The sequence below is a fragment of the Polistes dominula genome, unplaced genomic scaffold (assembly GCF_049000335.1).
Source record: "Polistes dominula isolate Pdom_NZ unplaced genomic scaffold, Pdom_raw_medaka contig_15, whole genome shotgun sequence".
NCBI lineage: Eukaryota > Metazoa > Arthropoda > Insecta > Hymenoptera > Vespidae > Polistes > Polistes dominula.
In genome coordinates this window covers 423,697-451,064 of record NW_028300915.1, presented here as the reverse complement: position 1 = coordinate 451,064, position 27,368 = coordinate 423,697, and the positions used below count along the sequence as shown (strand labels likewise).

The window sequence follows — 27,368 nt, the reverse complement described above, 5'->3', positions numbered from 1 at the left end:
AATCGATAACACGTTCAAAGTCAAAAGAGGAGAAAATTCGAAGAAAGAAGGGAGAGAGAAAAGTGTAGTTTAGTGCTTGCTCTCTCTCTCTCTCTCGAGTTTGAGCAAGAGAAGGAAGGGAAGGAAGGGAACACGAGGGTATTAAATTAAATCGCGAGATACTCGAAGAACTAACGGGGGAGAGAACGTTAGAAGGGTGAGAATTACTACGCTACAATAATATCGCAACTAATGCTATGCAAAGGAAGATCGGTGTTATCTTTCGACCGGTTGCGCAAGGTCCTTCTAAGCGATCAGCCGTGTTTTTAAACCTAAGACGAGGGATAATATCTTTCGTAAGCTTTTAAAAGGTACTGTAAATCGATCGAAAAATAAAGAAAAGAAGACAAATTTTCTTAATGCAAGCTGATGCTTACATAGAAAACATCGAAATATTTCTCAGTTACGCGTGTATATATCTCTCATTGTTGTCAATTGTCAATTAAAGCGAGTAGAGGAAAAATAGGGATGGTTGTTCGCTTACGATCATTTATATTTTTTTCGATGGAACATGTAAATGTAGGCAATATCGCTATGTTGGCGCCAATGGTCCACGGTCGAGTGACTGGTGCTGATTGATGTTGCGATGTTTGCCTAGAGGGTTGTTTCTCTGCTCCGCAGCAGTCGGCCGCGGGGTGGTTTTGGGGGGGGGGTGGCTTTTGGTAACGCGGACCCAATAAGCACCTCACCAACACGCGTCCCACGCGTATATCTCCTGTTCCTTCCTACGCTTAGTCTTCCTGAAGGAGGTGGAGCCATTGTTTACACGCGCTGCAGCCCGTCTGTTACGAATACGCGACCGGCCATACTCCTCCTCTCTTCGTTATCCCTAGAGAGTAGCAGCTAGCTAGTAGCTAGCTTTAAACTGTCCTCCCTTCTCCTCTTTTGTGTTGCTGTTACTTCGTCGAGAATATTAGATCGTTCGGGCTAGCTTTTTTACTTTGAAAATATTACTCGTGAAAATTAATAAACTTTATCGCTCTTTTAAAATGCGCCTCACAACGAACAACGAAGCAAGCTTTGTTAAGCGTAAGTCCGTATCCACAGTGCGGTACAAACTCCAATAAAGTGTAAATTGTGAAAATGTAAATCTCCGTTGTACTCTCTCTCTCTCTCTCTCTTTGTGTCGAATTATGCGATCGACTATCGGAAAGAGTCGAAAGCACGAGCGGAAAGTATGAAGCAATTATTACATTTGCCGGTAAACAGGCTTGTTTATTCGATCTCCATCGCGTGTTCGGCCAACCAACCCGTATGCTTATGCACACGATTCGTTCCTGTAGCCCTTTTCGCTAATTTCTTTGATGTCCATTGTGTTTTGCGCGAGCGATCAAATCGAGAGCCCTCTGTGTGTGTGTGTGTGTGTGTGTGTAATTCGGTAAAACGAAGGGACATATTTTCCAGTAGGCGTGACCTTTCAAAGAACAAAAAAGAAAAAAAAAGAAAAAAAGAAAGAAAAATAACCAAACGGAACCGAAAGAGAGAGAGAAAATTTCTATCGACGAGAAATAAAGATTCGTCGAGTTTCACAATGATGCTAGTTGTTTGATTTTTTTTTCTTCTTCTCTTTTATTTGTTTAAAACAAAAGTTTTGTTTAAAAAAGTCACGTAAAAGCGGTGAACTACGTTCTACGCAATGTTATCGTCCTCATCTCTCTCTCTCTCTCTCACTCTCACTCTCTCTCTCTCGTTCTCTCGTCGTTTCGAAAATGTATTAATTATACGAATGCAGACGTGCGCACGGTACGGGAATATTTTAATCTACTTAAAAAGCCATTCGTTTGAAAGTAATTATCGCGATGAAATGAAAATGTCAACGTCGCGCTCGCGTTCCCGCGTGTTTGTGTTTCACGATCGCGTCCTCCTGTTTACCTGCAAATCTAACTAATCTAAATGGTAATGCGACTGAATTACGATAAACACCGACGAATTTTCCTCCTTCCATCGGACTCTCGTCTACGTACATCTCTTTCTCTCTCTCTCTCTCTCTCTATATATATATACATATATATATCTATATAAATGCGTATAAATAGATACGCATAAATAGATAGACGCGAGTGTATCAGTTGAAATCTTTGTGAATCGTGAGCCCGCATCATTCAACGGAGAGACAAACGGAAATCGTCGGCAAAATTAATCTCCTCGCTGGACCCAACGAATTTGAACAAATTATCGAATGCGACTCTACTGCGAGATCAAATAAATACCCGAATAAAAGCTTTTTTAATTCGTTCATTCGTTCGTTTAATAAATTTGAAGATAGAGGTCACCATGATGATGATGATGATGATGAGAGTTGGTGCGAACGTTATCGAGTAGGTCGCACCTTGTTCGAGGTGAAACGAGCTTCGACAAACGACGAAGGAGAACTCGTCCTCGTCGTTTTATTTTCACAAAGTCCCGAGAAACGACGTTCTTTCTCTCGTTCGAAGAACGCGGCATGCATCCATCGGTCAGAGCCTGTACTAGAGACAGTCTCAATATTTGCAGAAACTCGACTGGCGTTGGAGAAGTACCTATTTACGAAATTTCCAAGTAAGCGTACTCCTTCCATCCAACAAGATGTCCTCTCCTTTCCTATCCAGAGAAAAGGTGCTTCGTTAACACGCGTTTCGGTTGGAGGAGGGTTTGCAGGAACGCGAGGGTGGAGCTGCGGGTGCAACGATCGACCGCGTGAAATCGAGCACCGGCACCTGCACCAGCACCAACACTAGTACCAGTACCAGCACCATTTCCTTCCCCCGGTTCCCTTTTCCCTGCTATTATCCTACATCCACCACACGGGCTAGCCTCTACATCGTCAACATGTTCCGAGGCGAGCACGTCCTCCTCTCGTCGTTCGCATAAGCAAACTTCCAAAAGTATCCCGAATAATCTCCGAATCGAATTATTTTCTTATTTAGAAAAAGTCACACATTTGTAAACGATAATACCAAGTCGAGTATTTTTTCGACTTATAACGAAATTCAACTTTAACGCTCGATCGATTATTATTATCCATGATACTATAAATCACAGATTTTGACGAATAATGGAACGAGGAACAAAATCGTATATTATATAGGAAACATTCGCCAGCCGAATTCATATTGCGATATGTGTGTAGGGGTAAAAAATAAAAATAAAAATAAACAAGAAAAAAGGAGGAATTTTTCGAAAATTACTCCCTATTTTTTCGTTGATTTATTACTCTAGCAAAGATTACCATGAAATAATCGTATAACGTGATATTAAAACTAACGTAACAATAAAACGTTGTTTGAACAATGAAAAAAGTGGAGAAAAATAATAATAATAAAAAATAAAAACTGAATTTTGTCCGCATAATATCGTTCGGTCTCTCTCTCTCTCTCTCTCTCTCTCTCTCTTTCTCTCCCTCTTTGGGCGTAGGTAATCACACGTTGGAACACGGTATAGTACGCGATTAAACCGAGCACCTACCCTTCTCTAACAACCCTCCTGCCCCCTCTCCTCCTCCCCCCGTTTGACGTTTCTCCAGTACCGTTCGGAAATTGTCGACTGCCAACATGGCCGCCGCTAATTAGCGCCTAATTATTATTTATTGCATCGGACGCTGCTATACGCTCGGGCAACGGTTATCGCGAGTTTGTGCCGCCGACATGCACACACGGATGGAACACACGAATGGAAGGAACACACGCAAAGGAAAAACGATATAGCAAGCAGCAGCCCATGGCCTCGGGCAAAAAGCCAATCGCGGTCCACGTTATACATAGGACACGTGCAACCCCCTAGAATCAATCTGGGTCGTCCTCTATTACGAGGATAGTTCGTCTTTTTATCCTATGATAGAAACAGATAAATAGATAGATAGATAGATGGATAGATAGATAGATAGATGGATGGATTGATCGATCTGTCTATTATTATTTTTTTGTCAAAGATAAAAAAATAATAAATATGAAACATAATTCGTTAGAATACTTGATCGACAAATGATTTCACATTTTTGTTCGAATATAAAAAGAAGACCAAAAAATATACATATATATGTATATGTACATGTTTGACACGGGACACCTCGTCATTCTTTCGCGTGATTCGAGAAAAAGAAGTGTGTGTCATGTGAGAGAGAGAGAGAGAAATCACCCCGCGAACCAACGAGTCCCTTTGGTGGGGGTTGAGTTGCGGCCGGATCGGTGGAGTTAAGTCGGGCCGGCTCGAGTCGAGCAGGGGTACCAACAGGGCGCTCGCAAATATTGGTATTTGGCAAAGACTATCCTTGATCCGTGTCTCTCTTTCTCTTTCTCTTTCTCTCCGTACTCCTTCTCTAGTTCTCCTACTCTTCCACCTGTCTCTCTCTCTCTCTCTCTCTCTCTCTCTGTCTCTGTCTTTCTTTCTTTTTGACATGAAGCATTCCCCCGACGTCTCTCTTTCTTTTATTCTCGCATCTCACCATACCATTCTTTCCTTCTTATTGGTAATAAACCTGAGAAGAAGGTGATAGGCAATAATCGACTGGCGTATATTTACAACGATAACGATGCAAGAGATTTCATTCGAATTGCTAACAAAATGATAACGAAAGAAATATTATATTTCAATGTTGATATTCGATGCAAATGATATGAAATTGTAACTAAATATATTTTATACGTTTATCGTAAAAAAAAAAAATAAAATAAAGAAAAAGAACAAGATAAAAAAATGAGTTGAGTTATCTTACCAAACTGAGAAATCTGAACTGTTTGTTAGTCGAATAATAAAAGATGTGACAGACAGGTTTAGGGCAGATAGGAGAATAAAAGATGTTTGTAGAAGTACGAAGAAACGGTCAGAAAAGGTTCAAGAAATTTGAGAGACGGATAAAGTGGTGTGGTGAAGAACAAACTCAAAAAGAAGAACTTACCACCTAAAGCTAATCTCTCTCACGAAAAGAAGAAGATAACGCGTAGATAGATAACGCGCTGAGACCGGATACGTTCTCGTGTATCATAAAAAAAAAAAGGTGTTATTTCGTGTGATAGAGAATTTCACGTGGAACCTCTCTCTCTCTCTCTCTCTCTCTCTCTCTTCTATTTTTAGTTTTTCTATTTCTTCCTCACGACCTTTCTCACGTACTGCCTTATCAATTGTAAAGGTAAATTCTTTGGAAAAAGGTTTTTAATTAAACGTCAGCGTGTTTCGAAACGATCCGTTATGGTTCCAATATGGTCACGTAGTCGTTTGGCGGAGAACTGTTAAAGCTATAGGAGAATAAAGTGACACCATAGTTGTCCTATCCATGTCACAATATATCACGCCTCGTGCCAATGAAACGAGGCCTCGTTCGTAACAATGAAGCACCTAATTGCTACGAGCCGAGACGACGCTCTCCTCTAGTCATTGTCGTTCGACCCTTACTACTACCATTACTACTACTAACACCACCCTTCGACCCTTGTCCTCGTTCGCAACAACACCTACATAATAATTTAAGCCTGCTAATTATCTTCTTTCACGATAACACTACAATCGCTAAATCCTAGTTTCCCATGGTATTATTCCTAATCGATTGTCACATTATGTATCTACGAATAGTAGGCAATTTTGTCAAAAGTTATGTTGGTAAGACTGAATATAATCTCGAGGAATATAGCGTATGTATGTATGTATGCGGCGTCTATACATGTGTGAGAGTATGTGAGTAGAACAGACGCGTAATACCAGTCAAAGACGAGAGCGCACGTATTTGTATCTAAAAGAAAAAGTTTACCCTCAAGATATCTCTTAATGTTTGTTATATTACTTGTTCTAATTCTATTAATAAATAAATAATATCATTTGTTAATGTAGTTTCTATTAATATATCTACGGACTATCCTCTTTTTACATGATTTTATTCCACAAAGATATATCGTATCGATTACGATTGGTAACCTCTGACCATGTACTTTGATCATAGATGGAAATTAGATAAGGTTGCACTCAACTTTGGTCTTTTTTTCAAACCGGAAATGAATGCAACGTGTACTGTCGTGACTTGACGCGTGTCCTTTAGTACGATGACGCAAACGATGACACAAATATAAAATAAAAATGAGAGAAAAGAAGAAGAAGAAGAAGAAGAAGTCTATCTATGAAGTGGCCATTTTAAATGGAATTGAAAAAAAACACCTGCGGCACGCGCGTGCACGGATAATGCCCGTTCAAACCTATTTCGACAATAGTCCTTTTTTGTATTATACCCATCGATAATATATTCCTATGGTTAGATCCCAGCATCGAAATGGAGACAATGGTTGTTCTCTCAAAACGAAATATCTCGCGTGACTAACTCGTGAAGTGGAAGACTCGTTTCAATTCCCACTGATTGGCGAACAATGAGACGATCTATTAAATGGATAGATGCATTCCAAAAAAAAAAAAAAAGAAATAAAAAGACACGTGGAGTTTTCATTCTTGCGATCTCTTCCACGTCAGGTTATGAGACAACTATTCACTAGGTGAACTCATTTCTACGAGTATTCATTCTTTATTATGGAGGGTAGAGGTAAGGAGTAACATCTCTTATAGGAGAAAATGTGAAAAAGTGTCTAGTGTTTTCTATAAATAATAGTTGAACAACCTTCCAGTATGGCGCTGGTGTAGTAGACACTTGCTATGGTATGAATGTAGCAATTATAAACGAATTGAAGTATGCCGAGTTATGTAATAATGTAGTAAATATAACCTTAAAGAATTATTATGAGAAAACGTGTAGCTAGAGTGATTTTATTTCGTGTAACTGTAAATAGTACGTTCATTAATTTTGTATCATTTAATTGTATGAAAAAGTATGTCAATAACAAAACAGTTATGGGTCAAATTTGTGTTGTGAATTTTGTGCTCCTACTTCCTACTTTAATAATATTTGGCGCTTCTTTTAAAATTTACCCTCAAGCTAATGTGGCGCCATCCTAATTAAATGCATTCGACGGACACTTTTCATATACAAAGATTTTACTCCTTACCTCTAACCTCCATATTCTTTAAATGTTTTTCTTCAAATGAACAATACGTCAATTTTGTAATACAACAAATGCATCTTTGTATCATCAAACTTTTGTTCTTTACACATAACACATTTCCAAATGTATCGTCGTTGAAAATCTATTTTTTTTTATTTCGTTAAATAAATAAATCACTAATCAAATATATGCAATCGTAAAAATATAGACTAACAAAAAAAAAATCTATTTGACTTTCGTTAAAACAATATAGAGAAATTTGAAACTTTGACGTCACGTTTCGAGTGTAATAGTAGAAAAGATTACATTGGTCTTTTTTTAAAAAAAGGGTAAAAATATCCGCGTGACTAATTGATCGGTTTCTAAATCGAGAACATATGGTCATTATTGACAACTTTACAAGCTTACTTTTAGTGGCCTTAAATAGGAGGAAACCCCGCTGTGCTACCCCCTCAGCAGGAAAAGGACTACGAGTTTGTATTTGCCATTGCATTGGACAAACTACTACTACTACTACTACTATTTGGGAACAAAAGAGAAAGACCAATTTAGTCGTCGATGGCAACAATTTTCTCTTCCTTTTATGGTTACGGTTAACAAAACGTCAATGCTTTTACGAGCTAATTCCAGGTAACAGGTAAACTTTACAAAATGCGTTATGGTTACTCTCGTTAATTACGAAATAATATCTGTTTCAAATTATACAGTATGTAGGGTACCTACCTAACAAATGTATAAAATCAGGAATACTTTTTCTACTTTATATACTACTATAAGACGATTATTATTTTATCATCATTAAAATATTATTGAAATATGATTAATCAATTTCTTCATTGGATTTCTATTTGTTATAGATTACGATAAAGATCGTGGGATCGTAATATTAATCGGTATAAAGTTGAACAGGTGCCGGATGTTACTGAACTAGCAATTGGACATGGCCGATTTTACGATGATTTGCACGGAGCATCACATCAAACTTGGCTACCTCGTACTGAAGATATTCTAAAAAAAGGAAAAGCTAGAGAGAGAGAGAGAGAGAGAGAGAGAGAGAGAGAGAGAGAGGGACCAAGTAAGGAAAAACGATGATAGATTCTCCAAAAGGAAGATGAGACCCAAACTAAACTAGCCGTGTCCGATCGAGAAACGAGACGGTAAATGTGGTCAATTGAAGCCATTCGAAAAGTTTTCAATGTTCTTTAACCATTGATCCTTCTACTTTGGATTAAGCTACCGAGATTATGTGGATCCAGGATTGAGGAAAAATGGTCGCATCGTTTGAACCAGTTTCACCTAACAGGATCTCAATTTCGGGAGCGGAAGGCAGATTTCATGGGAACTAAAACTTCCTCAATTTTTGGGATATTGGCCCTTTCACCTTTCTTCTTCTTTCTTCGCTTTTTTTTCTTTTCTTTTTTTTTTTCTTTAGATAGAAAGTGGTCTGATAAATCGTAATTGAAAAAATATTTCGTAATACATTATGACGAGGAATAAAAAAAATGAGAAAAAAAATGTCCTAGGGTACACTGCGTCTCTTATTTTACTTGCAATGAAATATAAAGTATCCCTCACCCCTCCAAGAGGTGGGTTCAGAAGAGAGACATTTGAAGTAAAGTCTATTTAACTACCGCTGTTCGTCTACAGGGTAAATTAAAGAAAACTCTATTTCTCGTTGTTAATTGACGTGAAAATTTACGTCAGCAAACGGTTTCCAACCAACCTAACGTTCAATTGAAAAGAAAGAGAGAGAGAGAGAGAATAGCTTTCTTTTTTTCTTTTCTTTTCTTTTCTTTTCTCTCGTATATATGTCAATTAAATAAATGTTACAATGATGATCGGTAGGAAAAAAAAGAAAAATGAGAATTTAACTATGCTTGACGAGTCTCGGTATCGTTTCCTTTCGCAAATCTCGTTTTTCCTGTCTCCATGGTTGCAATGCCGGTAATTTTGGTTTAGGTATTACGACCTTTTTTCCCTTACGAGTTTGTCTTTTCCTGTTGGTCGAAACTTTGCGATATTTAGCACTGCTACCACCCTTTTTCATACGTCCACCTCTTTTACTACGTTTACTTCTCGATCGTTTTCGTTTTGACGTTTGATTTTTCCAAGATGCATTAACGTAAAGTCCTCGATCGAATCTGTTTGAAAAATAACAAAAAGTCTAACATTTTGTACTTTCTAATATAATAGTAGTGATAGTAGGTAGCATTATATCAAGATCAACATACTTATATCTGTTGAAACGTCTTTTAATAATTCCAAAATCGATACCACGCCTAAGTGCTAGAGAGATTTGTTTTCTCAGAATTTTACCGGCAAAGATATCGTGTCTCTTGCTAATCCGTTGTAAGATTTCCTTCTCGGATAATCCATTGATCGAACGATCGGTTCTTAAGAGTTCGTAAACGAGATCAGAACTACGTACTGCCATTTTACCGAGTTTCTTGCAATTCTCTCTCGTCGTTTCTTTTTTTTACTTCGGTCAAGTTACTTTGATTCTACCGGAAAATAACATGGTGCGTTGATAAAAACGATACGACGAGATTGTACAAAACAATCCTCGTGTAATTTTTCTAAAAAAAAACACACACACAATGGGGTCTCCTCCTTCGAAAGTTGTTAGTGCATGATGCTCATAACCCCCCCAAAATTCAAATGAAAACATCCAATTTGTTAAAACTAATTGATAATAACTTCGTATCGTTAAATTTAAATTCGATTGTTTATTCGAGCAACTTCTAATCGTTGATTATCGAATAATAATAAAGCTTAACGATCGAAAAGCTAATGAAATTTTAATCTCATGCTTGTTACGAAATTCTATAAAGATATTATGCGTATTCATATCCTCGGGCTATCCTAAATATCGCGAATGAATAAACTAAATCAGAATTACATAAATATTCGATATGGTGTATTTAACGATCGAATAATTGACCGCATTGATTATTTTTATTAAAGGATTTAAACGGTTATTAACAGATGTTTGCTTCTTTTCAAACATGTATGCATGATGAAAGTATTTACGTATACATATATGTATAACATGTATGAATGAACAACGACAACGACGAAAACGACGACGACGACGACGACGACGACGACGACGACGACGATAAGCGCTCCTCGTATACGTTTGCATCCAAATCCAGAGTTTCATCGGGAAAGAATCTTAACGCGAAGTAAATCTTCTTAGAGAAATATCGATGTTGATGCATGTTATTGGCTTAACGGCGCCGTTGTTATAACCGAAGTATATCCAGAGATAGGCGAGCCAATGCGTTTCTATACGGATAAGAGTTTGATAGTGTGTTAGTGCGATATATGTATCTACATCTATGCACGAATCGCTTACTCACACACACAAACACAGACACACGGAGATACCGTTCGATAGTATCCAGCTCTTCGCTTCTAGCGTATCCCTAGCTTTCTGTTCCGGTACTTCGAACTGCTTCGTGTTTGCCAAGAGGGATACGGATGCTGGAGAGTTTAGGAGGCGGGATGGGTGGTTTTAGAAAGAGGGGCACGAGGACGAAGGGATAGAAAGAGAGAGGGTGGAGGGTGGAGGGTGGAGGTTGGTTGATGGCTAGAAAGAGGGAATCCGACTGGATGGCCAGCAAGACTCTGATTTCCGTCGGGAGTTTCGCCCTATCCAGAGCAGCCAGGCGAAGTCGCCTTTAATCATTCGATTGCCGACGCTTCGGAGCCTTCCTTCCTTCCTTCCTTCCTTCCTTGCCTTCCAACTCGATATTCGACCGAGTCCTTTGTGCCTCTCTCTCTCTCTTCCTACTTTCTATTTGCTTTTAGCATTCGCACGCTAGCTGGACGTTGTTCAAAAACAAGACCGCGAGAGATTCCTCTTTTTTGTTTTGTTTTCAAGAGCAAAATTAATTAAAAAAGGATAAGAAGAAGAAAAGGATACGTGGTGGTGGTGGTGGTCAGGTTTTATGAATCAAGGCAAGGAAAGATAAAAGGAGGAGGACGGACATCAAAGAACGAGAGGAAGGTCTTTGCACGAGATTGACCTCGAAATCCAGCTGGTACGTCTTTCCCTTTTCTTCATAAGCGAGCGAGCGAGGGGGCGAAGGAGCGAGGGAGCGAGAGAGGGTGGGCCTTTGGTTTCCCGGTTTCCTCGGTGCTTTTTCCAATTCAGCCATCCCTACCTAGTGGTCCTCGAAGTCGGGGCAAGTGGATTATTGACGGCACGAAACAATGGCTAAGCTTTGTTCCGCGCACTCCGGACGTAATATGTTCGATGCAGTAGGGCCGGTATGATGCCTGTCCGTCCATCAGTTTTGTGCATCGAGTGGCCCGGTAAGCCGTGCGAGTACCTCCTCGAACGACCGAGTCAAGTACCGACCGGTACATCTGGCTGTCTGATCGGTGTTTATTAAAAATCATACGAAACTATACGAATCCTAAGCGTCTAAAATGGGGATTCCCAAAATATTAGTCATAACTCATAAGTCAGTCGACTTTCGCTGTTAAAACTCAATCCGATATAAAAAAAAAAAGAAGAAAAAAGTAAAAAACCATTAATAATTCGAGATAAATTTATCCTCACGGGATATAATCTTTTCTCGCTATCCTTTTGGAAGAGATCCTTCAGCCGCGAAGTATTTTAATTTCTTACGAGATTGTAGCGCTCTAAGGAATTCTTTTCGTCGTGCATTTAGTCTTTCTTCAAAAGGAAATCTCAGAGCATTACTCTGGAGACGAGTTTGAGAAAGAAACGAAAGGGAAGAAGATTAACGCGTTTGCCTCTTTTTACTTCGCGTTCGAATCGTTTACTTTCTGATATTTCGAATGAAAGAGGATTACAAATTCCAATGAGATAAATAAATTGTACAGAGTAACAACAAATTGCAACATCATAGGGCGGTTCTGGAGAAATCGTAACGTCAATCGTAAACGTCGAAATCGCACCATTCGACCATGCCGAATTTCGTCATGGCGGTCGTGATCCAACGTGTAAACATCCCCATGGGCAATGGCTTCGATTTGGTATCCGGTGCGCCGCCGCACTACAACCAACGAGAACACATCGTGTAGCAGCAACCCTCGAGATTCGAAAGCGGTGCTCACAATTCGGATAAATCATAACGATATACAACGTCTACTTTTTTTTTTTACTTTCTTTTCCTTTCAAAAAAAAAAAAAAAAAATAATAATAATAATGCAATCTATTGACTTTTGCAAAGTTACGTGAGATGTAATTTTTCGTAACAGATAAAAATACGAATGATCTCATTCGCAAGATTTTGTGGACTGTGGAAACTATTACAACGAGAATATTACGACGAATGTTAATACTCGATTGTTGAGAGGTAAGAAAAAAAGAATCCAAAGTCCTAAGAATCATCGGGGAATTTGGAATTAACGCGTTGAGCACCGGCGAATTCGTAACCTCCGGGGGAAGCTTTCGCTTGTAGAAAAAGAGAAAGAGAGAAAGGAGGGCTTTGACAGTAGCTGGTGGCTCCGAGGGATTCAATATAATCGCGCAATAAAATTCACTTACAAGCTATAGCTCCTCGTCCCCCTTTACTCCTCGGAGAGCCACCGCCTTCTCCCTGTGCTCCTCGAACCTGCTTTTTCCACCCACAGTAGCAGTAGCAGTAGTAGCAGTAGCAGCAGCAGCAGCAGCCACTGGCAAAGACCGACTCTTCATCCTGCTGGAAACGTTGCGGGGAGGAAAGTATTAGCTGCGAGCTTTCAAGCTGAAACTCCCATGCCGTTCATCCCTTCTCTTTCTCCTCCTCCTCCTCCTCCTCCTCCTAACCCTCACCCTCTCAACTTCTCTTTTTCCCTTGCTCCCTCGTCTCTGTGTTCGCATTGGGAGAACGAAAAGGATGGTACAAGAAGGAAACACAAGGTAAAATGAAATTGAATCGTAGCCTCTTCATCTTTCCTTGTTTCCATTTTCCACTCGCTTTTGTCTCAGCAACCTACAGAGCAAGAGAAATGAAGAGAAGCTAAAGTTGAAAGTTGAGAGAGAGAGAGAGAGAGAGAGAGAGAGAGAGAGAGAGTTTTCAAGCAGGTACGTACTCGTATGATTCCATGCCCCGATCCTCTAGCATATTCTTCCATTAAATCGAACTACGGACCCATCACTCTCGGCTGGATAGTCTCGGAAATACACGGCTCGACGAAGAATACCTCGTGTTTGCATAGGTCCCGATGCACGCCCGATACCCACTACCCCATCATCATCATCGTCGTCATCATCCTCCTCCTGTACAATTCGAAGAGCGAAAGAGAAAAGGAAAGCTCGTAGTAGGGCCCTGTGTACACTCAGCTGCCACACCACCGTCGGCCTGTTTTTCTCTTCTTCTCCTTCCGTGTGCACATCCAGCAGCAAGCACACCCTTCTCTGTAGAGAACGATGCAACGCGGAATACATTCCGCACGCGGCTCTCCTACCTATCCCTCGAGAGTTCAGTTAAATACGTGATCGAACCGAAAAATGATGGGACTGATTTTATTGAAGCCGACGACGTTACTAAATCTCATGCATTCTTTTTTTTTTTTTTTTATTAATAAATCCCTTCCTCCCTTATTTTGTTCATCTCTCTAACACGAACCATTCTTGCATATATAATAAAGTTGTATAAAAAAAAAAAAAGATGAAAATATATAATATAAATGAAAGATAGTTAAAGTTACATTATAGTTTGTTCCTCTCAATTTTACGGTAGAAACGTGTGGAATCGACGTCCCTCGAGTCGAATCTCCGGGACAGCGTGAACATTGAAAGAAGAAGGTAGTTCGAGGAGGAGGAAAAGCGAGAACGAGTAACACGCTTCGTCGAGCGGAAATTCGCGATATTGCCTGAAGCTCTCGTAGACGATACATAATTGCGGAAACTCTCGGAGATTTTCACCTCGAAATTCACCGTTCGAATAAGAAGAGAAATGGAAGAACCAAAAAAAAAAAACAAAAAAGATTTCTCTACGTTACGAGCAGTGTCCCGTTACCACCACTGTGAATCGACTAAAGAGAAAATCATCATTCTTCAATGTTCTACAATATAAGTATTATATATTAACGCAATATAATGTATATACATGTATGTATATATGTATATTAACGGTTGTGGCGGATTTATGGTAGCTGCAGGACTTTTACGAGAAGTATATAGCTTCAGCGGTAGTGGTCCTGTACGAGCGGAGCTAAGATGGAAATCCTGTGTGCTGGTTGGCTGTTGCAGGCCCCGCCTTTCATCCTTGCCCGGGACTATGTGTTACAACGTGCTGTTTAAGTAAGATAGGTAGACGCTTACGCCGAATCGTTGGACCCCATAATAGAAATTCGCGAGCTTTACCTGGCCACAGGAGATGGATAATGCACAGATATATCTACTCTAATTTCATTTTAACGCGTTCACTTTGCGTAGTGTCATGTAATCTAATCGTCCAAGTGTCTCATCGAAAGTTCAACGTTGACCGTGACCCAAAAAGAAGATCAAAAGGATAAATGATTCGCGTTATAAACGTTTTCGCGTCGCGTACCCACACGTAATAAATGAAATTTTGGGCGAGGAGAGGGCAGAGGGAAGGATGAGGGGGGGTCTTACATTGTCACAACAAATGAGATGATGGAAGTGCGTCGAGGAACAAAATGTCGCATGTATTTACGTAGCAGCACGTATAGAAATGCATAGATACACAGGTAGAGAAGTATGCGTACATCTCTAGCCAATCTCGTCCTCTCGCAACGCGTCGTCGTCGTCGTCGTCGTCGTCGTCGTTTCCTCTTTACGTAGAACACAATCAGACAGGACGACGTAGCTGTATTCCGGATTGTGAATGTTGACTCGGAGTATATTTGTCTAGCAATGGAGGAGAGCGTTGGTAGACGAAGGTACGAGTAGTGCTAGTGCCAGTGCCAATGCTAGTGCTGGTCGGTTCAAATATTGTGTCGCTTCATTCAGTCGTCGGCGACTATCATAGACACATTATCCTATCGCCATAAAATAAAGCCATTAGAACGATATAAATGGAGAAGAACAAAAGAAAAAAGAAAAAAAAAAATAAACACAAAAATGTAACTACCCTTTTTTCCCCCATTTAATTTGTACAACTAAGATTTTGAATCGTTCTCGTGGACGACCTACAATTGGACTTCTCTCAGTCAGTCTTTAACGCCTGGATCCACGGGGATCTAATTATCAGTTTGGAAAGTTTCGAAATTAATAAAACTCGGAGTCTGGTCTTCTACTAGCTGACGTGTTTTTTGGGTTTTTTTCTCTCTCTCTCTCTCTCTCTTTCTCTTTCCTTTTCTTGTTATATTACTCTTGGAAGTAAAATCCAAGCTCTTTGGGGGCTTGGAAGGAAGGAAGGAAGAGAAAGGTGCTATAGAGCAGAGTTGGGTGGGCAAAGAGGAGGCGGTTTCGAAAGTCTCGAGAAGATAACTCGGAGTTTCTCTTGGTAAAAGAGCGAAGGAAAGGCAGCGTCGGGAGCGTCGGGCTAGATTCCGAATTTACCAGTCTAATGCGACTGAAACTCTACACTCGAACTCTTCTGGAAAAGTTTGCAGGCAAGCTCACCTTGCCTCAGACTTCCAAACTCTTCTTGTTTCTCGTTTCACCTTAATCTCTAGTTTTATCTCTTCCCTTTCCTTTCCTTTACCATTTCCTCTTTCGTCTTTCTTTCTCTGTGTGTGTGTATGTGTGCATTCTACCTCTTTGTCAAATCTACATAATCCCTTAACGATTATGAGCATTCGCTTGTTTTCAAATACAACCTTCTTTACCTTAATCTTTCATTCATTTTCTTCTTCTTCTTCTTCTTCTTCTTCTTCTTCTTTTCGTATGTAGGAGGTAAAAAGCTTAGGAACATAGCACAGCTGTTTAAGTCGTTTTTCAATGTTTCATATAAAGAGAAGCTTTGATACGATTGGGGACCGAAGTAACGCTTCTGTAGCAATGACGTTGAGAGTCCTTGAGCAAACCACCACGTGGGACGTCCAGCTCCTTCCGTTCTCGACGCACTTTGGGTCACGTAGTACAACACGCTCCTTCTTGTAGTAGGTTAATATGTTTGGATGTCGCAGTTGTACAGAAGGATGGGAACGACGTTACCATACTTTCAATTGTCTACGAGTATCGAGAGACTTACTTGCAGTGTCAGACGCAGAAAATCCTTCTATTATTAATTTTACAACTTTCATTCATTATCAATCGTATTATTTTAATATAGAAACGATAAACATAACATACAAGATTCTTTTAACCTATTTTTTTTCCTTCCCAAATGTATCCTCCTCCGTTACATCGAGCACACATCGAGTACTATTACTGAAGTGTCCTAGAAGTAATACGATGTCACGCCAAGCTGTGGTTTTACATCAAACCTCGAGTGGTCCAGGGTTGACGCTCTCTCTCTTTCTCTCTCCACGAACCATTGTATTTAAGTAGATACTTCAAACGATAGTGCATCGATTCTTCAACATTTTTTACTTAATCATTGATAAATATCGCGAATATAATAAAATATAATATTATCAAGGAAAGTCTTGAAAAGGACTTAGTCATCAATTGCGATCGTACTTAAAGAGGATAAAATTCACCAAAGTAGGTTTCATATAACATTAGGTGTATACCTTGTGGTTTTCTAAAACCACAAAGTAGAACCGCTTAATGATTTTACGTTTATCGGTCAAACGAATGCTTATAATACGAGAGACCACAGAGCTGACCCTACCTAGAAAATCCTTTACTCCCCAAATCTTTCCTATATTATTAGTTAAACACGAAAAGGATTTAAATGGGAAATTGATAAAAACAAAAAAAATTAAAAAACTAAACGTAAGCGTGAACGCGAAATAGATTAACAAAATTATTCATCTTGTTTGAGATGTACTAGCAGGATCAAAATAGATAACAAGAGAGAGAGAGAGAGAGAGAGAGAGAGGGAAGAGAACGCAGAAGGAAATTGGTCTGCAAATCGTTATTCAAATCCCTCGGTAAATTCGGGACAAACCGAGCAATATGTAGCGTTTAGCCAGCATTATTCGTGACCCCTGATCGCAATGGGACTACCAATAGGAAGGATCGAAGAACAGAGACCGGGGTGGCTCGCTGGCTCTAACGTGGTGAGTACGAGTGTAGTAGCGCACAATGCCGCTTCAGAATCCCTCCACGCATACTCTGGTGTGCATTTAACGCGGTCTCCTCTCCTCTCTTCTCCCTCTTCACCCTCGAGAAGAAGCGGGGTGCTAAGCCTCCCTGTCGCTCAGGATTACCGGCTCTGATTTGCTCCTACGAATATCTCGCGCCCGCGGAGTCTTTCGATTCTACGTTTGCCAGCAGGAAAAAAAAGCACACTCTTTATGCCTTCAAGCTATCAACTGGTCTCTACTATGATTTTTTCTACGAGAGGGGTGCGCTGCTTATGGTTTGTTCCTGTCTCATTGTTTTCTCCTTTCTTCTTCTTCTTATTATTATTATTATTATTACACTAGGGGAGAAGATGCAGCTAATATGAAAATTGCTATGCTAATTATTTTCCCAACACTTTGGGTCATTTGCGCAAATTAGTTAGCTTACACAAATTAGGTTAGATTTATATTTCACTTGTTTTTTATTAACCAAAGAAAATTCTATCCAAGTTACTCGATAATTATACTCTAATCAAGGTAAATATATTTATTTAATCGGAGTATTATTTCATTTAGTCGACGATGCATACGGTCATTTAGTTTAAAATTAGATATCGAATTTTCAAATTACGCGAACGACTGAGGAAGATAATTCCTTTGAAAGTCTTCTTTTTTTTTTTTTTTTTTTACGAAGGAGCCAAAGAATTTGGCCATATCATTTTGGCGAAAATGATTCTCGAGACTTGGCGAGTGGTGTGCCTAACTCGCACGTCCCTTTGTTTTCGAGTACCCGGCGATAATTTCGTCATGAATTTTAATTCATCGACGCTCGAAGCGTTCATGAATTTTAATTTGCCTCTTTTAGTTTGCGTCTCTCTCTCTCTCTCTCTCTCTCTCTCTTACTCTCTCTCTTTGTTCCTCTTACAGCCGCCTACGGTTCCCGTTGTCGGTAAAAAAAGAAAAGAAAAAGAAAAAAAAAATCGAGAAAAAAATTGTAGGGTTAAGAGAAATAAACGGAAAGTGAGATACTGTTGACCAACGCCTCTCTCAACGTCCTTGTGTGATTTTACGTAAATACCAGCATCCACACACACACACACACACACTTCTTTTCTCATTTTTTTCCAAGTTGTCAAAAAAAAAAAAATTGCTATCAATACTGCCAATAGTTTATTTAATTTTCTAATAGGAATCTACATTTTTCTGTTTTAATTTGATCATTGCTAACTCGTTAAACGATTTTTCGTGATAATCGTTGAAAATATCTCTATCAAACAAACGTTGACAAAATTTTCTATCAATTTGCGAAGTCAATCCTTCATTTACGGTCAATATTTCATTACAAATATGAATATTAATGAGTAATGATTGAAAAAAGGACAAAGTTAAAGTACATATATTTAAATAAATAAATATATATATGCATAATCGATGGAAAGTTTGTCACTTTGAATGAAGAATAAACGATTAACAGAAAATATTGATAAACAATGAATAAATAATTAAAAAATAAAGTCTATATATATATAAATTAACGTATAGGTAAATTGTAATTATCGGACATTACATGACAAACAGAATACAAAATATATTAATAAATAATAATTCAAATAAACATGCATACGAATTTACGAATTAAATGTTAATATTAATTTGTATAATTCAATTGGATCGTTGATAAGCAAGCGTAAGATTTGACCCTAAAATAATTAGACGTTTTTTTTTTCTTGGATCAAAATCAATAGATAGTTTAAACAAACGCGTTTTAATATAAACTACACTACGTTGTTAAACATAAAAAAATTAAAAAAAAAAAAATAACTAAAGATAGAATTTATATCGTATATATATCTCGAGCATATTTATCTTGATTATTTTATCGAATCATCTTTTCACGTTAGACAAACGAGAAAAACGAACGAGTGAAGGAGTTTGTACGCGAGAACGGTGATCGAAGGTAGAAAAGAAGGAGGTAATAAGAAAAAAATTCTACAGTCTCTCGGTAGAGAATTTTTAACCGAGTACCGAGCATCAAGAGAGAGAAAGAGAAAGAGAGAGAAGAATCTTAGTCGGTTCGAGGTGAACTGCGTGGTTCTCTCCTTGTTAGCACTTAATTAACTACCACCGACCCGACCAGTCTTCGAAGAAGATGAGACGAGAAATTCCACCTCTCTCTCTCTCTCTCTATCTATCTTTCTCTCTCTGTCTTATGAAAGACGCTTCGAAAACATCGTCGCGTCGCACCGCGCGTTTTATTAATAAAGCGCACCTTCCTTGGTATCCACCACTTTTTCCTGGAATACCAAGAGCGAAATATTAATGAAATATTAATGTCGTCGACGGGATATTACCGGTGGGGCCCCGGAGCAAAAACGGAAATCTCTCTTTTTAAAGAGAGTGAGAGAAAGAGAGAGAGAGAGAGAGAGAGAGAGGTAAAACCAAGAAGACAACGCAAGGAGGTAAAATCAATTAGCACGATACTCTCCTCCTAAGTTCGTCGTGTCATACTTTTCGGTACATGCGTGAGTGCGTGAGTACGTGCGTGAGTACGTGCGTGTGTGCCTTTTTATTTCCTTCTTTTTCTTGTTTTTTTTTTTTTTTTTTTTTTTTTACTTTAAGTACCAAGCATTATTGTGAACCCGAGTATTTATTATTTTTATCTGCAAACGAATAACAAATGATTTCATTTATTATTCACGTTGCAATCCTTTATGCTGAATATGCGCAATGTTTCTTTTTTTATTTTAAACACCTTGTATATAAACGTGTATAAAATTGGATGTTCAATCAACCATAAAATTCATTTAACATTCCATCGTATAATTCATTTCCAGAAGGATGAAATAATTATTAGGATCTCTTAATAAATTTCTTACGCGTTCGCGTTGACAACGTTTAATTATTCAAGGTTGTTTACGAACAACTTGCTAATAAATACGCCATTGAAAAATTAATAGATACGCATCAGTGATTTTTTCCTTCTCTCTCTCTCTCTCTCTCTTTCTTATCTCAAAGATTTCTAATTAATTACGATCAAAGTGTCTCTCTCCGTTTTACTCTCATTTCCTTGTTCTTTCGAGACGAACGTTTCAAGAAGACAAACAAAACGATCATGAGACGACGTCGTAGATAATATTAACGAGTATTCATCGGGTTAAATTGCGTGTATATTCTCTCTCTCTCTCGCGCGTGTATAATTAAGCGATCTTAGATGTATTTACGTTATTTCCGAGTATATGGTAAGAGAAGTACCATCACCTATCGTATGGTTTAATATTCCTTAGTAAAGGAAGAAGAATATCTCGCAGAGTTTTACGGAACACGAGAGATGATGGGTTGGGTCCGGTTTGTAAGAGGAAGAAGAAGAAGAAGAAAAAAAAAAAGAAGAAGAAAAAGAAGAAGAAGAAGAAGGTGCGTTGGCGTGAAAAAAAGACTAGATGCTTTTCTCGCAAAGGTGCGAAGTGATCGGGATAGGCAACGGCAGCTGCTTTTATAGCACTCTCGACGCTCGTTTTGCAGCATCTTCAACAACCGTTTCAAAACGACTGAAGACTCTGCGTACTACGTAGAAATGAATGAAGAAAAGGAACGAATGAACGACTCTTCTTTTCTTTCTGTTTGATAAAAAAAAAAAAAAAAAAAAAATTAACAAATGAATAAGAAAGGATCAACCGCGTGCACGGATGCATCATCGCACCATCAGGATTCGTTCGTAGCCGAACAACAGAAGATGCAATACAACAACACATAGAAAAGGAAAAGAGAATCATTGTAACACGATTCACCGGTATACGCGTATTTACATCTTCTACTACTCTATCGTTATCCTCCTCTTATCTTCTCCATCGTGTATGTTAGTACAAGCGTTTATAAGCGCCGCTAGACGCAACAAATCCAAGATTTACTAGGAGCCGAGCTCCGTTACACGCGTTCGTTCTTACAGCTCATGTAAATACGCTTACTCTCGCGTTTAAACGCGCCAAAGAGGGTTTTGGACCTCTACCTCAACCTTGCTTTTCACGATGTTTAAATTAGTCATTATCGCATCGTGCTGACGCTCCTCCTTTAAGCGAGTAACAAACCATCCCAATTGAATATATCCCGCAATAAGAAATAGAGTAGTAGCATCAAAAAACGCTTCACTTTTTGCGTCTGTCGTCTTATTAAACGAGTTTCATTGAAATTCAAAAGGATGACTAAAGATCCAGATCGCGTATCGAGGCAATGGGCTCGAGGAATGTAATCTGATTTTAGCAAATGTCCGCGAAACACTTTGTATTAGCCCTGCACATATAGACACGTTCATTCCGCGCGACAGAAGTTTGACGACAAAATATTTGTCGTTCAAACACCCGTCGCCCGGGTCCTGAAAGTCTCTCCCCTTCCCTTCCCCCCCCCCTTCATCTCCCCACGTTATGTACCAGTTGTATATATATGTATGTAACGTGTCACACCAACATTCCGAGAGGAATTTCTTCTTCGTTTAGAACGAGTTGTCCTACAAATTCTTACGAATAATTCCGTATAAGCGCGCTTGCAACTTTTCAAAATGATTCTACTAGTTACGAACGTCTATTAGAAATGAAATTGCGTAAGATGAAGGAGAGATGTGTTTGCGCCTGCGTCTTCTTCACCTTGTCAGTCCTCTTCTTAGGCACGTGTCAGCTGAGAACGTACGAGCCATGCACACTTGCTGCTACCTTGGGTACCACGTGTTAACTAGGCTAACTAAGATAATCACTCATTACGAGCGTTTAGCGTCGTGCATGCCACCAACCAACAACTCCCGAGTCGTCGTCGTCGTCGTCGTCTATTGGACGGAAATAATACGCACGACAAACATCCAATTGCCCATTTTCTTTCTCTATCTTTATTGAAGTTTGGTGCATCGTTTATAGGACTCTCATATGTATATACACACATATATATTATATAGAGAGTTTCTCCTCGCGTATGGCCACGGAAGGTCGAGTGACGTGGTGGTCTCTGCTCGCGGCTGCGCAAATATTGATCGAGCTGTCGTCGTCGTCGTCGTCGTCGTCGTCGTCGTCGTAGTCGTCAGCGTCGTCCTCCGTCGTCCTGAGCGTCGAAAAATTCCATAATCATCTCTTGTGATCATCGGAAAGGGTTTATTAATAGCGTGCGAAAAGATCTCGCCAAGTTCATCCAACCCCTAGGTTGAAAATATTAGCAATGATCGTAACTCCACCCTTTGGCAGCTCGCTTAAAGAACAGGTGGTGAGCGCACAGCGTGTGGCAAGCACGCGTCCAACCACCCCCGTTGTAGCTTGCGCCTCCAAACCACCGAATAAAATGAATGAAAGAAAGAAAGAAAGAGAAAGTCGTTTTATTGCTTCCTACAACTGGGGGGGGTCACAGCTGGGTTCCGTCTAAACGCTTACCCTTTTCCCCCCACTTCCACTCGACCACTCGAAAAAGACACGTAACCCCCTACGGTGATCGTCCTAAAAGATCTTTTCCTAAAGAAACTATTATCCCTTATCTATTCGATCAACGTCGTTGCTTCTTTTTATCGACGACGACGACGACGACGACTGACCAACAACGAGACTATGAATTGACGAACTAAAGCAAACAAACTCGATCGGAAGCGCTCGTTTATTAAATTTACAAAACAATTTAGCGATCGTCGCGAACAATTGCTGAATATTTCCAAATGTCAATAGAGATAAGCTACAACGTAAACACAAACCGAAGTCACGCCGTTCGAGTTACTTTTAAAGTCTGATCTTCAAATAACGCTTATGACTTTTTTAACCTGTCTTCTTATTTTCTCATTGATGATTCTGTAAACTGTACTGGTGAACAGCGATCTCACCAAATGACTAGAATGTTTATTATTACTTTAACTATATCTCTTGCATTTTGTTAGTATTCTTTTATGTACACACATACGTCGCGCGATGCAATCATTCAAAGACATATATATTTTATATATATATATATATTATGTATAAATGTATGTATGTATGTATGTATATATGTACAAGCTGCTTATCAAGCTAGTCGGTGCGTACGCATATTTACTTAATAAAAAATGTTTGCAGTATAAATGTCATTATACCATTCTGTAAATTCCCGTTAAAATCCGATCGTACAATATTCATCGATGAATTCTAATCTTTCAAAGCAAATAATAAAATGACCCACCTCCAACCCTTTTCTCTCTCTCTCTCTCTCTCTCTCTCTCCATCTCTTTCTATTAATTAATTAATAACTGAAATGAATTCCACGTGTTTAACGATACAAGATAATATCATTTCAATTATAATACGAGTTTCGTCTGATAAGTTTAATGAAATGCAACGTTAAGATGTCTCGTAGCATTCACGTTACGTTAATCTCGTATTATCGGCAAATCACCAATAAATCAAACAATTAGCGGTTCTAATCGACGTCGTAAATTGGAATTATCAGAATTGCCTGTCAAATTTACAGACCATACACACAGTTGACATGGTAAAACGTTGCGGCTAATGTTATCTATCAAACATTGTTATCTCATTAATAATCAATTTACGTAATAATCAAAAATTGTCATAGCGAATTTTGATATTTTGTAAAAAGTTTCAAATGCAAGAGAAACAAAAAATGTATTTGGAGAATAACGCGTCTAAGATGGGTGTTATTGATAAAACTAAGTCCACCGACTGACCAAACCCAGACTTGTTAATTATGGTAATTGTAACGGTGAAGATGTTTAAACATTTGTCCAAAATATCAAAATGTTAGCCAAAAACAGGACTGCCCAAACGAAAAATCGAAACTTTCCTATACTTTCACCAGCCCTCCCTCCTTCTTGCACTTTCGCCTTTCAATTTGCTTTCCCACAACTATCATAGTATCAAATCAAAGTGTCTACTTAAAAAGCAATCGTCTCTGAGTAAGGAAGAAATTAATCGCAAAACGGTACTAGCTCATGTAAACTAGGTTTCGATGATACTTGGAGGGCACCCAATATATTGCATAGCTACCAATTCCCTTAGGCGGTCGATCTGTATTCCTCTTCTCACCCTCTTTCTTACCCTTCCCCATTCATTCCAAACGAATCTCGGTCCTAATGATTTCCCACACGCATACCATCCGTGCGACGACTATTAATACGAATTTTTAACACTCACCAAAGTGATTCATTCTACACGAAACAAAATAGAAAAATTGTGTTGAAATACAAAACTCGTCAAATATAGAATTATCTTAAAAAAAAAATAGAAATAACAAAAATTCGAATTTTCTGAATTTCCCATAGAATTTTGGATATCGTCCAGTTCTCGTAACATCTTTCGTTAGGGATTGTGGGAAGAAGGAAAGAGAAGGAAGGGTGGACGGAAGGGGTGGATGGAAGGGCAGGCAGGCAGGCAGGCAGGCACGCGGCCACCGTGCGCGAACCTTGGAATGTTTTGACATGGGGTGGGCACACGTGGCTTATAGCTGTTTGTAAAACATCGTTCGGTTCTTTATCGCGCCGATATTAACCGGCCGTCAGCCACGTGAGTACGGTACGCGAAACTATTGTTCGTATTGTTGGTGCTCGAGATGCGTCGAGTGAGTAGGAAGAAAAAGAAAATAAGAAGACAAAAAAAAGAGAGAGAGAGAGAGAGAGAGAGAGAGAGGTAAAATCTACCTACACGACCTACGACGACGATATTGGGGTATTGTTAAAAGGTTCTGATTGGTCGAGTAGGCGCTACCGTGATTTAGATTCGAACCACGTCATAATCTAATTGAAATGAATACCCTACTCCTCTGGGTTAAAGGGATGTTGCGACTCTTTTATTTTTTTTCTGACCACGACGACCGACACTCTCTCGTTTTTTTTCTTCTTTTATCCGTTGGTACTCCCCCTTACCACTTTTCGTTCTCTCATTATAATTCAGGAAAATCCCTTCTTATCGGTCTTCACAATGAAACTGCTGCGAGAGAGAGAGAGAGAGAGAGAGAGAGACATTGACTCAGCAGATCAGTTACGGATGATAGCTCGGTGTAATCGTTTTCTCGTTAGATCGATTTTACGCAAGGTTAATGTCTACCACGGATAGTTTACTTTACAGATCGACCATGCCAATTGACAGGGTTATGAAATATATTTTTGATTAAATGTTTTAACTTATACTCTCTCGATGAAGTAGCGTATCGTTTAGTTGTAGTTGTTTACCCTAACGAAAGTAAGAACTTAGGCCGTAGGTAGGTAGGTAGGTAGGTAGGTAGTTAGGTAGGAAAAGGTGTCGCGAATCGTCGTCGCGGAATAAAACGAAGGAACGTGACGGGTACAATGTCCGTATTGTTTGTGCAACGAAAGTTGTAACTCGTGCCTTGTTTACACGTAGCAAATAAGCAAACAAGAAATTCTCGGCATCGAGCTGCGTGCATCGACTTTACTTGAAAGGTTGTCTCTCTTTATAACACCGATTAGAGAGACCAATGAAAAAATATGAACAAGATTATGATCGTCCAATACTTTGCACTACGCACACAAACACACACACATATAAACATATTTGTTCTTTTTGGTTCTTTCGATAAAGTTTTACAACGATTTGTATTATGAGTTTAAATAAATGAAGATTTAGCGATCTTATTTAGAAATGATTAATCTTCATGATCTATCGATCCAATGATCGATCGATTGAACAAAAAAAAGTTACAGGAGATATTAACAAAACCAAGAGAGCCGTCAATTGTCAATAAAAAGATCCGTAAGAAAAAGTCGAATCTATGTTTACTGGCGAGAGGTCGATAAACTCGAGAAATTTTCCACACAGAGAGAGAGAGAGAGAGAGAGAGAGAGAGAAATAGGATAAAACTTTCGTTCCGCACGAGCATAAACGCGAGGACGACAATTATTTGCTCTATGTTTCCACAAAGGCGGCAACGTTTAGTCCATTTTATCGGCCGAAGGCTGGATCGATGATCATTTATCGATAACGTTCAAGACGAATATTTATAATCTACAAGAGAGGAAAGAAAATAATATACATATATATATGTATGTACGTTTCCGGTAATGAACTAGGCGTAAATGTTTTAATCAAACTGATATCACTGTATATTGAAATAAAATATTGATGAATTTATTTATCGCGTTATTAACGTTTACTCGCGTTCTTCGCTTTTAATAATCGAGCATTATCCCCCGCCCCCGCCCCCGCCCCCGCCCCCATCATTCGATGTAACAAACTTTCCCTTTTTAACCTTCGTTCCAATTATGCATCAAAAGTATGCTAAGAAAAAGATGAAGAAGAAGAAGAAGGGGAAAAACGTAAGGTATACGTAATGTGTGCACTGTTCGTTGGAAAATATTAATCGTTTAACAGAAGTTTAAGTAGGTGGAGTCTCTCGACGATTAACCTGAGCGAGTTGGCTTTAGCAAAGAAGGAAAATCTTTTCGAAGCTTTATCCCAGAGACTCGCGAAAGCTCCTACACGTAGGAGCCAACTCGTACGTAGAATCGGAAGGAAGGAAGGAAGGGGGATAAGAAAGGGCTGGTGTTTAGGGTGGTGGGTCGTAGCAAGCGAGTGCATGCCAGGAGCAATGTGGGCTAGGGTGGTGAAAGGGTGAGGGAAACGTGAGGGCCGGGGGGAAAGGGATTCAAGTCTGTTTGCTCATGAAATATGCAGGCATGCGCCCTCCATAACTACTCGAAAGCACTGAAACTTGCGTGCAGCTCGGCCGAGCTACGGGATTTTCTGCCCTTCCGCATCACCGTTCGTTGAGGGTGGCCCGTTTACAAAAGCGAGACTTTTACCTTGCGATGCACGCGTGCTTCTTCTTCTTCTTCTTCTTCTTCTTCTTCTTCTTCTTCTTCTTCTTCTTCTTCTTCTTATCGCCAACAACGAATCATCGATTTGAGAATTAAAACAACCTCGAGAGACGATCATCGAGTACATCAGATCATTCGATCGATCGATCGATCGATCGATCGGACAAATCCATCTTATTTTACATCCCATATTTGATTAAACTAATTTATTTAACATTTCCTTTTTGAATGAACTATTCTTTAGCATATCCAATGTTATTAAACGTCAATAATGCTTTGTCTCTCTCTCTCTCTCTCTCTCTTTCTCTTGTTCATCATTTTAACGTCTGCAATATATCGCAGATGTTAAGTATGTACATATATATGTATTTACAACGCCATTAACTCGATTCGCCGTTGAGCGAAAATGTTGTCTCGTTTCGTTCGTCTTTCGAGAAGTGCAGCTAGGAAGAACAAATAGATGACGCGAGAAACGATAAGTTGAAAGAAAAA

At 39.2% G+C, this 27,368-nt stretch overlaps 1 long non-coding RNA gene across 1 annotated transcript; it reads right to left on the bottom strand.

Moving 5' to 3' along the window:
• Positions 1-11,780: 11,780 nt before the first annotated feature.
• Positions 11,781-14,675, bottom strand: LOC107070213 (uncharacterized). The gene is made up of 3 exons (XR_016175988.1): positions 13,044-14,675; positions 12,517-12,943; positions 11,781-12,022 (listed from the first exon to the last, which is right to left on the bottom strand). It is a non-coding gene; the product is annotated as an uncharacterized LOC107070213 (long non-coding RNA).
• Between the last annotated feature and the right edge of the window lie 12,693 nt (positions 14,676-27,368).